The sequence below is a fragment of the Cyrtonyx montezumae genome, unplaced genomic scaffold, assembly GCF_038088225.1.
Source record: "Cyrtonyx montezumae isolate F1298 unplaced genomic scaffold, pur_monq_1.0 scaffold_53, whole genome shotgun sequence".
Classification (NCBI taxonomy): Eukaryota; Metazoa; Chordata; class Aves; order Galliformes; family Odontophoridae; genus Cyrtonyx; species Cyrtonyx montezumae.
In genome coordinates, this window is record NW_027072060.1 from 903510 (window position 1) to 917636 (window position 14127).

Below are 14127 nucleotides of genomic sequence, written 5' to 3' on the forward strand. Positions count from 1 at the left end.
TGATGATATCATTGTGTGGGGCAATACAGCAGGAGAAGTTTTTGAGAAAGGAGAGAGAATAATCCAGATCCTTCTGCGAGCTTGCTTTGCTATCAAGCGAAGCAAAGTGAAAGGGCCTGCACAGGAAATTCAGTTCCTAGGTATAAAGTGGCAAGATGGACGTCGTCACATCCCAACAAATGTGATTAACAAAATCACTGCCATGTCTCCACCCACAAGTAAGACAGAAACCCAAGCTTTTTTGGGTGTAGTGGGCTTTTGGAGAATGCATGTTCCAAACTACAGTCTCATTGTAAGCCCTCTCTATCAGGTGACGCGGAAGAAGAATGATTTTGTGTGGGGCCCTGAGCAGCAGCAGGCTTTTGAGCAAATTAAGCAGGAGATAGCCCGTGCCGTGGCCCTGGGGCCAGTGCGGACTGGACAGGATGTTAAGAACATCCTCTACACTGCTGCTGGAAAGGAAGGTCCCACTTGGAGTTTGTGGCAAAGAGCTCCTGGAGAGACCCGAGGCCGACCCCTTGGATTCTGGAGTCGGGCGTACAGGGGGTCTGAGGAGCGCTACACTCCAAGTGAGAAGGAGATCTTAGCCGCGTATGAGGGGGTTCGAGCTGCTTCCGAAGTAATCGGTACTGAAACGCAGCTCCTCCTGGCACCTTGACTGCCAGTGCTGAACTGGATGTTCAAAGGAAAGGTTCCCTCTACCCATCATGCTACTGACGCCACTTGGAGTAAGTGGATTGCGCTGATTACACAGCGAGCTCGGATGGGGAACCTTAGTCATCCAGGAATCCTATAAGTGATCATGGACTGGCCTGAAGGTAAAAAGTTTGGAACAACACCAGCAGAGGAGGTGTCACGTGCCAAAGAGGCCCCACCATATAATGAACTACAAGACAATGAAAAGAGATATGCCCTGTTCACAGATGGATCCTGTCGCATTGTGGGTAAGCACCGCAGATGGAAATCTGCTGTGTGGAGCCCCACACGACGAGTAGCTGAGGCCACTGAAGGAAAAGGAGAATCAAGTCAATTTGCAGAGGTAAAGGCTGTCCAGCTGGCCTTAGATATTGCTGAACGAGAGAGGTGGCCAGTGCTTTATCTTTACACTGACTCATGGATGGTGGCAAATGCTTTATGGGGGTGGTTACAGCAATGGGAACAAAATGGTTGGCAACGGAGGGGTAAACCTATTTGGGCTGCTGAACTGTGGAGAGACATTGCTGCCCGAATAAAGAATATGGTTGTAAAGGTGCGCCATGTAGATGCTCATGTTCCTAAGAGCCGGGCAACTGAGGAACAACAAAATAACCATCAGGTAGATCGAGCTGCCAAAGTTAAGGTGGCTCAAGCAGACTTGGACTGGCAACACAAGAGTGAATTATTTTTAGCTCGATGGGCCCATGAGACCTCTGGCCATCAAGGAAGAGATGCAACATATAAATGGGCTAGAGACCGAGGGGTGGACTTAACTATGGATGCTATTGCACAGGTTATCCATGACTGTGATACATGCGCCACAATTAAACAAGCTAAGAGAATGAAACCTCTTTGGGGGGAAGGGCGATGGCAAAAGTATAAATATGGGGAGGCGTGGCAGGTTGATTATATCACCTTGCATCGATCTCGCAGTGGTAAGCGATATGTGCTCACCATGGTGGAAGCAACCACTGGGTGGCTTGAAACATATGCAGTACCCCATGCTAACGCCCGAAACACCATCTTAGGGCTCGAGAAACAAGTCCTATGGCGACATGGCACTCCACAGAGAATTGAGTCAGATAATGGGACTCATTTCAAAAATTCTCTTGTAAATACTTGGGCCAAAGATCATGGCATTGAGTGGATTTATCATATCCCCTATCACGCACCAGCTTCTGGTACAATTGAAAGGTACAATGGGTTGTTAAAACCATGTTGAAAGCAATGGGTGGCGGAACATTTAAGCACTGGGAGAAGCATTTGGCAGAAGCCACCTGGTTGGTCAACACTCGAGGATCCATCAATCGCGATGGTCCTGCCCAATCCAGATCTCTACCTACTGTAGAGGGAGATAAGGTCCCTGTAGTACATGTAAAAAACATGTTGGGAAAAGCGGTTTGGGTCCTTCCAGCTTCTGGAAAGGGTAAACCTCTCCGTGGAACTGTTTTTGCTCAAGGACCTGGGTCCACTTGGTGGGTGATGCAGAAGAATGGGGATGTTCAATGTGTACCACAAGGGTATTTGATGTTGGGGGAGTGCGGTCAGTAATTCCATGTATATACATATATATGTTGTGTGTGTATTTAATGCATGTTAATCATTGTTCTTCTATACATATATATCAAACAAGATGTAGTGATGTGGAATAAGGGGAGGAATGTCATGGTTTTATGATTTTTGGTACTGGTATTCCACATCATAACATCATGTAGTGCATTTAGATTTAAAGAGTTAATGCTCCAGCTCCGTGGATCATCGATAGTTCCAGGTATACCTGTCTCAGAAGAGAAGAACTCCATTCCCCAGAGGACTTTGCGATGCTTTGCGTTCTTACGTGTTTACGCTCAGAGGGAAAGATAAAAACTGTCTGTGGTCACGGGACACTCTCTTTCCTTTGGGATTGACTCAGCAGTGGGTGCTCGCTGCCGTCCGCCTTCAGCATTAGCGTAAGGCCTTCGGTTTATCGGACACTCTCTCTTGCTCATTTTATTTGATTTATTAGCTTTAATTCCAATTATACTGTATTATATTGTGTTATTTTGCTTTCCGATATCTTATTTAGTAAATTAGCTTTCCTCCTCAGATCGTTGCCGCTGTATTGTTTCTAGGCCCATCTCCCTTTTCCCTTTTCCCCTTCCCTTTTCCTGGGGCGTGGGTCCGTGGGTCCCCCGCACCACTCCACTCTATTCCACTCAGCTCCACTCCACTCCACTCCACTCCACTCCACTCCACTCAACTCCACTCCTCTCCACTCCACTGCAGTCCTCTCCACACATTTCCACAATGCACCAAACAATTCCTCTCCATCCCACTCCACTCCACTCCACTCCACTCCACTCCACTCCACTCCACTCAACTCCACTCCACTCCACTCCACTCCACTCCACTCCACTACACATCAACTCAAATCGACTCCAATCTACTCCTCTCCAATCCAGTCCTCTCCTATCCACTCCACTCCACTCCACTACTCTCCAGTCAAGGCAACTACACCTCACTACACGCTCTTCCATTCCTTTTCATACATGAGCACCCCTCTTCACTCTACTCCACCCCACACCACCCCACTCCACCCCACTCCACTCCACTCCACTCCACTCCACTCCACTCAACTCCACTCCACTCCACTCCACTCCACTCCACTCCACTCCACTCCACTCCACTCCACTCCACTCCACTCGACGCCACGCCATTCCACTCCACTCCACTCCACCCAACTCCACTCGCTGCACTCAAGTGCTTTCATCTCGCAACAAATCCTCCCCAATCCACTCCACTCCACTCCACTCCACTCCACTCCATTGAACTCCACTCCTCTCCACTACACTCAGCTCCACTACATTTAGCTCCACTCCACTTCACTCCACTCCACTCCACTCCACTGCACTCCACTCCACTCCACTCCACTCCACCTCACTCCTCTCCATTCTAATACGCTCCACTCCACTCCACTCCACTCCACTCCACTCCACTCCACTCCGCTCCACTCCACTCCACTCCAGTCCACTCCTCTCCATTCTAATCCGCTTCACTCCAGTCCACACCACTCCACGCCACTCCACTCCACTCCACTCCTCTCCACTCAACTCCACTCCACGCCTCTCCACTCCACTCCACACAACTCCACTCCACTCCACTCCACTCCTGTCCACTCCACTCAGCTCCATTGCATTTCTCTCCACTCCACTCCACTCCTCTCCACTCCACTCAGCTCCATTGCATTTCTCTCCACTCCACTCCACTCCACTCCACTCCACTCCACTCCACTCCACTCCACTCCACTCCACTCCACTCCACTCCACTCCACTCCACTCCACTCTACTCCACGCCACTCCACTCCACTCCACCCCACTCCACCCCACTCCACTCCTCTGCACTCAAGTGCTTTCATTTCACAACAAATCCTCCTCAATCCACTGCCCTCCACTCCACTGCACACAAATCCACGAACTCCACTCCTCTCCACTACACTCAGCTCCACTACATTTAGCTCCACTCCACTCCACTCCACTCCACGCCACTCCACGCCACTCCACTCCACACCACTCCACTCCACTCCACTCCACTCCACTCCACTCCACTCCACTCCACTCCACTCCACGCCACTCCACGCCACACCACTCCATTCCACTCCAATCCACTCCACGCCACACCACACCTCTCCACTCCACTCCACTCCTCTCCACACATTTCCACAATGCACCAAACAATTCCTCTCCGTCCCACTCCACCCCACTCCACTCCACTCCACTCCACTCCAATCCACTCCACTCCACTCCACTCCACTCCACTCCACGCCACGCCACGCCACGCCACGCCACTCCACTCCACTCCACCCAACTCCACTCCTCTGCACTCAAGTGCTTTCATCTCGCAACAAATCCTCCCCAATCCACTGCAGTCCACTCCACTACGCACTACACCATTGAACTCCACTCCTCTCCACTCCACTCAGCTTCATTGCATTTCTCTCCACTCCACTCCACTCCACTCCACTCCACTCCACTCCACTCCACTCCACTCCACTCCACTCCACTCCACTCCACTCCACTCAACTCCACTCCACGCCACTCCACTCCAATCAACTCCACGCCACACCACGCCTCTCCACTCCACTCCACTCCTCTCCACTCCACTCCACTCCACTCCACTCCACTCCACTCCACTCCACTCCACTCCACTCCACTCCACTCCACTCCACTCTACTCCTCTCCACTCCACATCAACTCAAATCGACTCCAATCAACTACTCTCCATTCCAGTCCTCTCCTATCCACTCCACTCCACTACTCTCCAATCCAGGCAACTCCACCTCACTCCCCTCACCTCCATTCCTTTTCATACATGTGCACTCCTCTTCACTCCACTCCACCCCACTCCACCCCACTCCACCCCACTTCATTCCACCCCACTCCACTCAACTCCACTCCCCTCCACTCCCCTCCACTCCTCTCCACTCCACTCCACTCCACTCCACGCCATTCCACTCCACACCACTCCACTCCACTCAACTCCACTCCACTCCACGCCACGCCACTTTACTCCACTCCACTCCACTCCACTCCACTCCACGCCACTCCACACCTCTCCATTCCACTGCAGTCCTCTCCACACATTTCCACAGTGCACCAAACAATTCCTCTCCACTCCACTCCACTCCACTCCACTCCACTCCACTCCACTCCACTCCACTCCACTCCACTCCACTCCACTCCACTCCACTCCACTCCTCTCCACTCCACTCCACTCCACTCCACTCCACGCCACTCCACACCTCTCCATTCCACTGCAGTCCTCTCCACACATTTCCACAGTGCACCAAACTATTCCTCTCCACTCCACTCCACTCCACTCCACTCCACTCCACTCCACTCCACTCCACTCCACTCCACTCCACTCCTCTCCACTCCACTCCACTCCACTCCACTCCACTCCACACCACGCCACTCCACGCCACTCCACTCCACACCACTCCACTCCACTCCACTCCACTCCACTCCACTCCACTCCACTCCACTCCACTCCACTCCAATCCACGCCACGCCACTCCACTCCACTCCACTCCACTCCACTCCACTCCTCTCCACTCCACTCCACTCCACTCCACGCCACTCCACTCCACACCACTCCACTCCACTCAACTCCACTCCACTCCACGCCACGCCACTCCACTCCACTCCACTCCACACATTTCCACAATGCACCAAACAATTCCTCTCCATCCCACTCCACTCCACTCCACTCCACTCCACTCCACTCCACTCCACTCCACTCCACTCCTCTCCACTCCACTCCACTCCACTCCACTCCACGCCACTCCACACCTCTCCATTCCACTGCAGTCCTCTCCACACATTTCCACAGTGCACCAAACTATTCCTCTCCACTCCACTCCACTCCACTCCACTTCACTCCACTCCACTCCACTCAACTCCTCTCCACTCCACTCCACTCCACTCCACTCAACTCCACTCCACTCCACGCCACGCCACTTTACTCCACTCCACTCCACTCCACTCCACTCCACGCCACTCCACACCTCTCCATTCCACTGCAGTCCTCTCCACACATTTCCACAGTGCACCAAACAATTCCTCTCCACTCCACTCCACTCCACTCCACTCCACTCCACTCCACTCCACTCCACTCCACTCCACTCCACTCCACTCCTCTCCACTCCACTCCACTCCACTCCACTCCACGCCACTCCACACCTCTCCATTCCACTGCAGTCCTCTCCACACATTTCCACAGTGCACCAAACTATTCCTCTCCACTCCACTCCACTCCACTCCACTCCACTCCACTCCACTCCACTCCACTCCACTCCACTCCACTCCACTCCTCTCCACTCCACTCCACTCCACTCCACTCCACTCCACACCACGCCACTCCACGCCACTCCACTCCACACCACTCCACTCCACTCCACTCCACTCCACTCCACTCCACTCCACTCCACTCCACTCCACTCCAATCCACGCCACGCCACTCCACTCCACTCCACTCCACTCCACTCCACTCCTCTCCACTCCACTCCACTCCACTCCACGCCACTCCACTCCACACCACTCCACTCCACTCAACTCCACTCCACTCCACGCCACGCCACTCCACTCCACTCCACTCCACACATTTCCACAATGCACCAAACAATTCCTCTCCATCCCACTCCACTCCACTCCACTCCACTCCACTCCACTCCACTCCACTCCACTCCACTCCTCTCCACTCCACTCCACTCCACTCCACTCCACGCCACTCCACACCTCTCCATTCCACTGCAGTCCTCTCCACACATTTCCACAGTGCACCAAACTATTCCTCTCCACTCCACTCCACTCCACTCCACTTCACTCCACTCCACTCCACTCAACTCCTCTCCACTCCACTCCACTCCACTCTTCTCCACTCCACTCCACTCCACTCCACTCCACTCCACTCCACTCCACTCCTCTCCACTCCACTCCACTCCACTCCACGGCACGCCACTCAACTCCACTGCACCCCACTCCACCCCACTCCACTCCACTCCTCTGCACTCAAGTGCTTTGATCTCACAACAAATCGTCCCCAATCCACTGCCCTCCACTCCACTGCACACAAATCCACGAACTCCACTCCTCTCCACCACACTCAGCTCCACTACATTTAGCTCCACTCCACTCCACTCCACTCCTCTCCACTACACTCAGCTCCACTACATTTAGCTGCACTCCACTCCACTCCACTCCACTCCACTCCACGCCAAGCCGCTCCACTCCACTCCACACCAATCCACTCCACGCCACACCACGCCTCTCCACTCCACTCCACGCCACTCCACTCCACTCCACACCACTCAACTCCACTCAACTCCACTCCACTCCACGCCACGCCACTCCACTCCACTCCACTCCACTCCACTCCACACATTTCCACAATGCACCAAACAATTCCTCTCCATCCCACTCCACTCCACTCCACTCCACTCCACTCCACTCCACTCCACTCCACTCCACGCCACTCCACTCCACTCCTCTCCACTCCACTCCACTCCACTCCACTCCACGCCACTCCACACCTCTCCATTCCACTGCAGTCCTCTCCACACATTTCCACAGTGCACCAAACTATTCCTCTCCACTCAACTCCACTCCACTTCACTCCACTCCACTCCACTCAACTCCTCTCCACTCCACTCCACTCCACTCCACTCCACTCCACTCCACTCCACTCCACTCCACTCCACTCCTCTCCACTCCACTCCACTGCACCCCACTCCACCCCACTCCACTCCACTCCTCTGCACTCAAGTGCTTTGATCTCACAACAAATCGTCCCCAATCCACTGCCCTCCACTCCACTGCACACAAATCCACGAACTCCACTCCTCTCCACCACACTCAGCTCCACTACATTTAGCTCCACTCCACTCCACTCCACTCCTCTCCACTACACTCAGCTCCACTACATTTAGCTCCACTCCACTCCACTCCACTCCACTCCACTCCACTCCACTCCACGCCAAGCCGCTCCACTCCACTCCACACCAATCCACTCCACGCCACACCACGCCTCTCCACTCCACTCCACTCCTCTCCACACATTTCCACAATGCACCAAACAATTCCTCTCCATCCCACTCCACTCCACTCCACTCCACTCCACTCCACTCCACTCCACTCCACTCCACTCCACTCCACTCCACTCCACTCCACTCCACTCCACTCCACACCACTCCTTTGAACTCCACTCCACTCTATTCAACTTGTCACTCCACTACTACAATCCTCTCCACACCACACCACAGAATTCCACTCCACTTTTCTCCACTCGACTCCACTACACACCTATCCACTCGAAAGTTTTCCTCTTCCAACACTTCCTGACCATTCAACTCAACTCCACTGCACTCCACTCCATTCCACACCACTCCACTCTATTCCACTCCACTCCACTCCACTCCATTCCACTCCTCTCCACTCCACTGTAGTCCTCTCCACACATTTCCACAATGCACCAAACAATTCCTCTCCATCTCACTCTACTCCACTCCACTCCACTCCTCTCCACTCCACTCTACTCCTCTCCACTCCACATCAACTCAAATCGACTCCAATCAACTACTCTCCATTCCAGTCCTCTCCTATCCACTCCACTCCACTACTCTCCAATCCAGGCAACTCCACCTCACTCCCCTCACCTCCATTCCTTTTCATACATGTGCACACCTCTTCACTCCACTCCACCCCACTCCACCCCACTCCACCCCACTTCATTCCACCCCACTCCACTCAACTCCACTCCCCTCCACTCCCCTCCACTCCCCTCCACTCCACTCCACTCCACTCCACTCCACTCCACTCCACTCCACTCCACTCCACTCCATTCCACTCCACTCCACACCACTCCACTCCACGCCACTCCACTCCACACCACTCCACTCCACTCCTCTCCACTCCACTCCACTCCACGCCACGCCACTCCACTCCACTCCACTCCACTCCACTCCACTCCTCTCCACTCCACTCCACTCCACTCCACGCCACTCCACTCCACACCACTCCACTCCACTCAACTCCACTCCACTGCACGCCACGCCACTCCACTCCACTCCACTCCACACATTTCCACAATGCACCAAACAATTCCTCTCCATCCCACTCCACTCCACTCCACTCCACTCCACTCCACTCCACTCCACTCCACGCCACTCCACACCTCTCCATTCCACTGCAGTCCTCTCCACACATTTCCACAGTGCACCAAACTATTCCTCTCCACTCCACTCCACTCCACTCCACTCCACTCCACTCCACTCCACTCCACTCCACTCAACTCCTCTCCACTCCACTCCACTCCACTCCACTCCACTCCACTCCACTCCTCTCCACTCCACTCCACTCCACTCCACTCCACTCCACTCCACTCCACTCCACACCACTCCACTCCACGCCACTCCACTCCACACCACTCCACTCCACTCCACTCAACTCCACTCCACTCCACTCCTCTCCTCTCCACTCCACTCCACTCCACTCCACGCCACTCCACTCCACACCACTCCACTCCACTCCACTCCACTCCACTCCACTCCACTCCACTCCACTCCACTCCACGCCACGCCACTCCACTCCACTCCACTCCACTCCAGTGCACTCCACTCCTCTCCTCTCCACTCCACTCCACTCCACTCCACGCCACTCCACTCCACACCACTCCACTCCACTCAACTCCACTCCACTCCACGCCACGCCACTCCACTCCACTCCACTCCACACATTTCCACAATGCACCAAACAATTCCTCTCCATCCCACTCCACTCCACTCCACTCCACTCCACTCCACTCCACTCCACTCCACTCCACTCCACTCCACTCCACTCCTCTCCACTCCACTCCACTCCACTCCACTCCACGCCACTCCACACCTCTCCATTCCACTGCAGTCCTCTCCACACATTTCCACAGTGCACCAAACTATTCCTCTCCACTCCACTCCACTCCACTCCACTTCACTCCACTCCACTCCACTCAACTCCTCTCCACTCCACTCCACTCCACTCCACTCCACTCCACTCCACTCCACTCCACTCCACTCCACACCACTCCACTCCTCTCCACTCCACTCCACTCCACTCCACGGCACGCCACTCCACTCCACTGCACCCCACTCCACCCCACTCCACTCCACTCCTGTGCACTCAAGTGCTTTGATCTCACAACAAATCGTCCCCAATCCACTGCCCTCCACTCCACTGCACACAAATCCACGAACTCCACTCCTCTCCTCCACACTCAGCTCCACTACATTTAGCTCCACTCCACTCCACTCCACTCCTCTCCACTACACTCAGCTCCACTACATTTAGCTCCACTCCACTCCACTCCACTCCACTCCACGCCAAGCCGCTCCACTCCACTCCACACCAATCCCCTCCACGCCACACCACGCCTCTCCACTCCACTCCACGCCACTCCACTCCACACCACTCAACTCCACTCAACTCCACTCCACTCCACGCCACGCCACTCCACTCCACTCCACTCCACTCCACTCCACTCCACACATTTCCACAATGCACCAAACAATTCCTCTCCATCCCACTCCATTCCACTCCACTCCACTCCACTCCACTCAACTCCACTCAACTCCACTCCACTCCACGCCACGCCACTCCACTCCACTGCAGTCCTCTTGTCAACGGTTTACGGGCAGGTTCGGCCCGGTTCCGTGACGATTGGTGCGGGGGACCCTCGGACCCACGCCCCAGGAAAGGGGAAGGGGGAAAGGGAGAAGGGAAAAGGGAGATGGGCCTAGGAACAAAACAGCGGCAACGATCTGAGGAGGAAAGCTAATTTACTAAATAAGATATCAGAAAGCAAAATAACACAATATAATACAATATAATTGGAATTAAATCTAATAAATCAAATAAAATGAGCAAGAGAGAGTGTCCGATAAACCGAAGGCCTTACGCTAACGCTGAAGGCGGACGGCAGCGAGCACCCACTGCTGAGTCGATCCCAAAGGAAAGAGAGTGTCCCGTGACCGCAGACAGTTTTTATCTTTCCCTCTGAGCGTAAACACGTAAGAACGCAAAGCATCGCAAAGTCCTCTGGGGAATGGAGTTCTTCTTCTCTTCTGAGACAGGTATACCTGGAACTATTGATGATCCACGGAGCTGGAGCATTAACTCTTTAACTCTAAATGCACTACATGATGTTATGATGTGGAATACCAGTACCAAAAATCATAAAACCATGACATTCCACCCCTTATTCCACATCACTACATCATGTTTGATATATACGTATAGAAGAACAATGATTAACATGCATTAAATACACACAACATATATATGTATATACATGGAATTAACGACCGCACTCCCCCAACATCAAATTCCCTTGTGGTACACATTGAACATCCCCATTCTTCTGCATCACCCACCAAGTGGACCCAGGTCCTTGAGCAAAAACAGTTCCACGGAGAGGTTTACCCTTTCCAGAAGCTGGAAGGACCCAAACTGTTTTTCCCAACATGTTCTTTACATGTACTACAGGGACCTTATCTCCCTCTACAGTAGGTAGAGATCTGGATTGGGCAGGACCATCACGATTGATGGATCCTCGAGTGTTGACCAACCAGGTAGCTTCTGCCAAATGCTTCTCCCAGTGCTTAAATGTTCCGCCACCCATTGCTTTCAACATGGTTTTTAACAATCCATTGTACCTTTCAATTTTACCAGAAGCTGGTGCGTGATAGGGGATATGATAAATCCACTCAATGCCATGATCTTTGGCCCAAGTATTTACAAGAGAATTTTTGAAATGAGTTCCATTATCGGACTCAATTCTCTCTGGAGTGCCATGTCGCCATAGGACTTGTTTCTCAAGCCCTAAGATGGTGTTTCGGGCAGTAGCATGGGGTACTGCATATGTTTCAAGCCACCCAGTGGTTGCTTCCACCATGGTGAGCACATAACGCTTACCACTGCGAGATCGTGGCAAGGTGATATAATCAACCTGCCACGCCTCCCCATATTTATACTTTTGCCATCGCCCTTCCCCCCAAAGAGGTTTCATTCTCTTAGCTTGTTTAATTGTGGCGCATGTATCACAGTCATGGATAACCTGTGCAATAGCATCCATAGTTAAGTCCACCCCTCGGTCTCTAGCCCATTTATATGTTGCATCTCTTCCTTGATGGCCAGAGGTCTCATGGGCCCATCGAGCTAAAAATAATTCACTCTTGTGTTGCCAGTCCAAGTCTGCTTGAGCCACCTTAACTTTGGCAGCTCGATCTACCTGATGGTTATTTTGTTGTTCCTCAGTTGCCCGGCTCTTAGGAACATGAGCATCTACATGCCGCACGTTTACAACCATATTCTTTATTCGGGCAGCAATGTCTCTCCACAGTTCAGCAGCCCAAATAGGTTTACCCCTCCATTGCCAACCATTTTGTTCCCATTGCTGTAACCACCCCCATAAAGCATTTGCCACCATCCATGAGTCAGTGTAAAGATAAAGCACTGGCCACGTCTCTCGTTCAGCAATATCTAAGGCCAGCTGGACAGCCTTTACCTCTGCAAATTGACTTGATTCTCCTTTTCCTTCAGTGGCCTCAGCAACTCGTCGTGTGGGGCTCCATCCGCGGTGCTTACCCACAATTTCCATCTGCGGTGCTTACCCACAATGCGACAGGATCCATCTGTGAACAGGGCATATCTCTTTTCATTGTCTGGTAGTTCATTATATGGTGGGGCCTCTTTGGCACGTGATACCTCCTCTGCTGGTGTTGTTCCAAACTTTTTACCTTCAGGCCAGTCCATGATCACTTCTAGGATTCCTGGATGACTGAGGTTCCCCATCCGAGCTCGCTGTGTAATCAGCGCAATCCACTTGCTCCAAGTGGCATCAGTAGCATGATGGGTGGAGGGAACCTTTCCCTTGAACATCCAGTTCAGCACTGGCAATCGAGGTGCCAGGAGGAGCTGCGTTTCAGTACCGATTACTTCGGAAGCAGCTCGAACCCCCTCGTACGCGGCTAAGATCTCCTTCTCAGTTGGAGTGTAGCGCTCCTCAGACCCCCTGTACGCCCGACTCCAGAATCCAAGGGGTCGGCCTCGGGTCTCTCCAGGAGCTCTTTGCCACAAACTCCAAGTGGGACCTTCCTTTCCAGCAGCAGTGTAGAGGATGTTCTTTACATCCTGTCCCGTCCGCACTGGCCCCAGGGCCACGGCACGGGCTATCTCCTGCTTAATTTGCTCAAAAGCCTGCTGCTGCTCAGGGCCCCACACAAAATCATTCTTCTTCCGCGTCACCCGATAGAGAGGGCTCACAATGAGACTGTAGTTTGGAACATGCATTCTCCAAAAGCCCACTACACCCAAAAAAGCTTGGGTCTCCGTCTTACTAGTGGGTGGAGACATGGCAGTGATTTTGTTAATCACATCTGTAGGGATGTGACGACGTCCATCTTGCCACTTTATACCTAGGAACTGAATTTCCTGTGCAGGCCCTTTCACTTTGCTTCGCTTGATAGCAAAGCCAGCTTGCAGAAGGATCTGGATTATTCTCTCTCCTTTCTCAAAAACTTCTCCTGCTGTATTGCCCCACACAATGATATCATCAATGTATTGTAAGTGCTCAGGAGCACCGCCCTGTTCCAATGCAGTTTGGACCAATCCATGACAAATGGTTGGGCTGTGCTTCCACCCCTGGGGCAAACGGTTCCAGGTGTATTGAACACCCCTCCAGGTGAAAGCAAACTGTGGCCTGCATTCTGTGGCCAATGGAATTGAGAAGAAGGCATTAGCAATGTCAATGGTGGCATACCACTTGGCTGCTTTTGACTCCAGTTCGTACTGGAGTTGTAGCATGTCCGGCACAGCAGCACTCAGTGGGGGTGTGACTTCATTCAGGCCACGGTAATCTACCGTC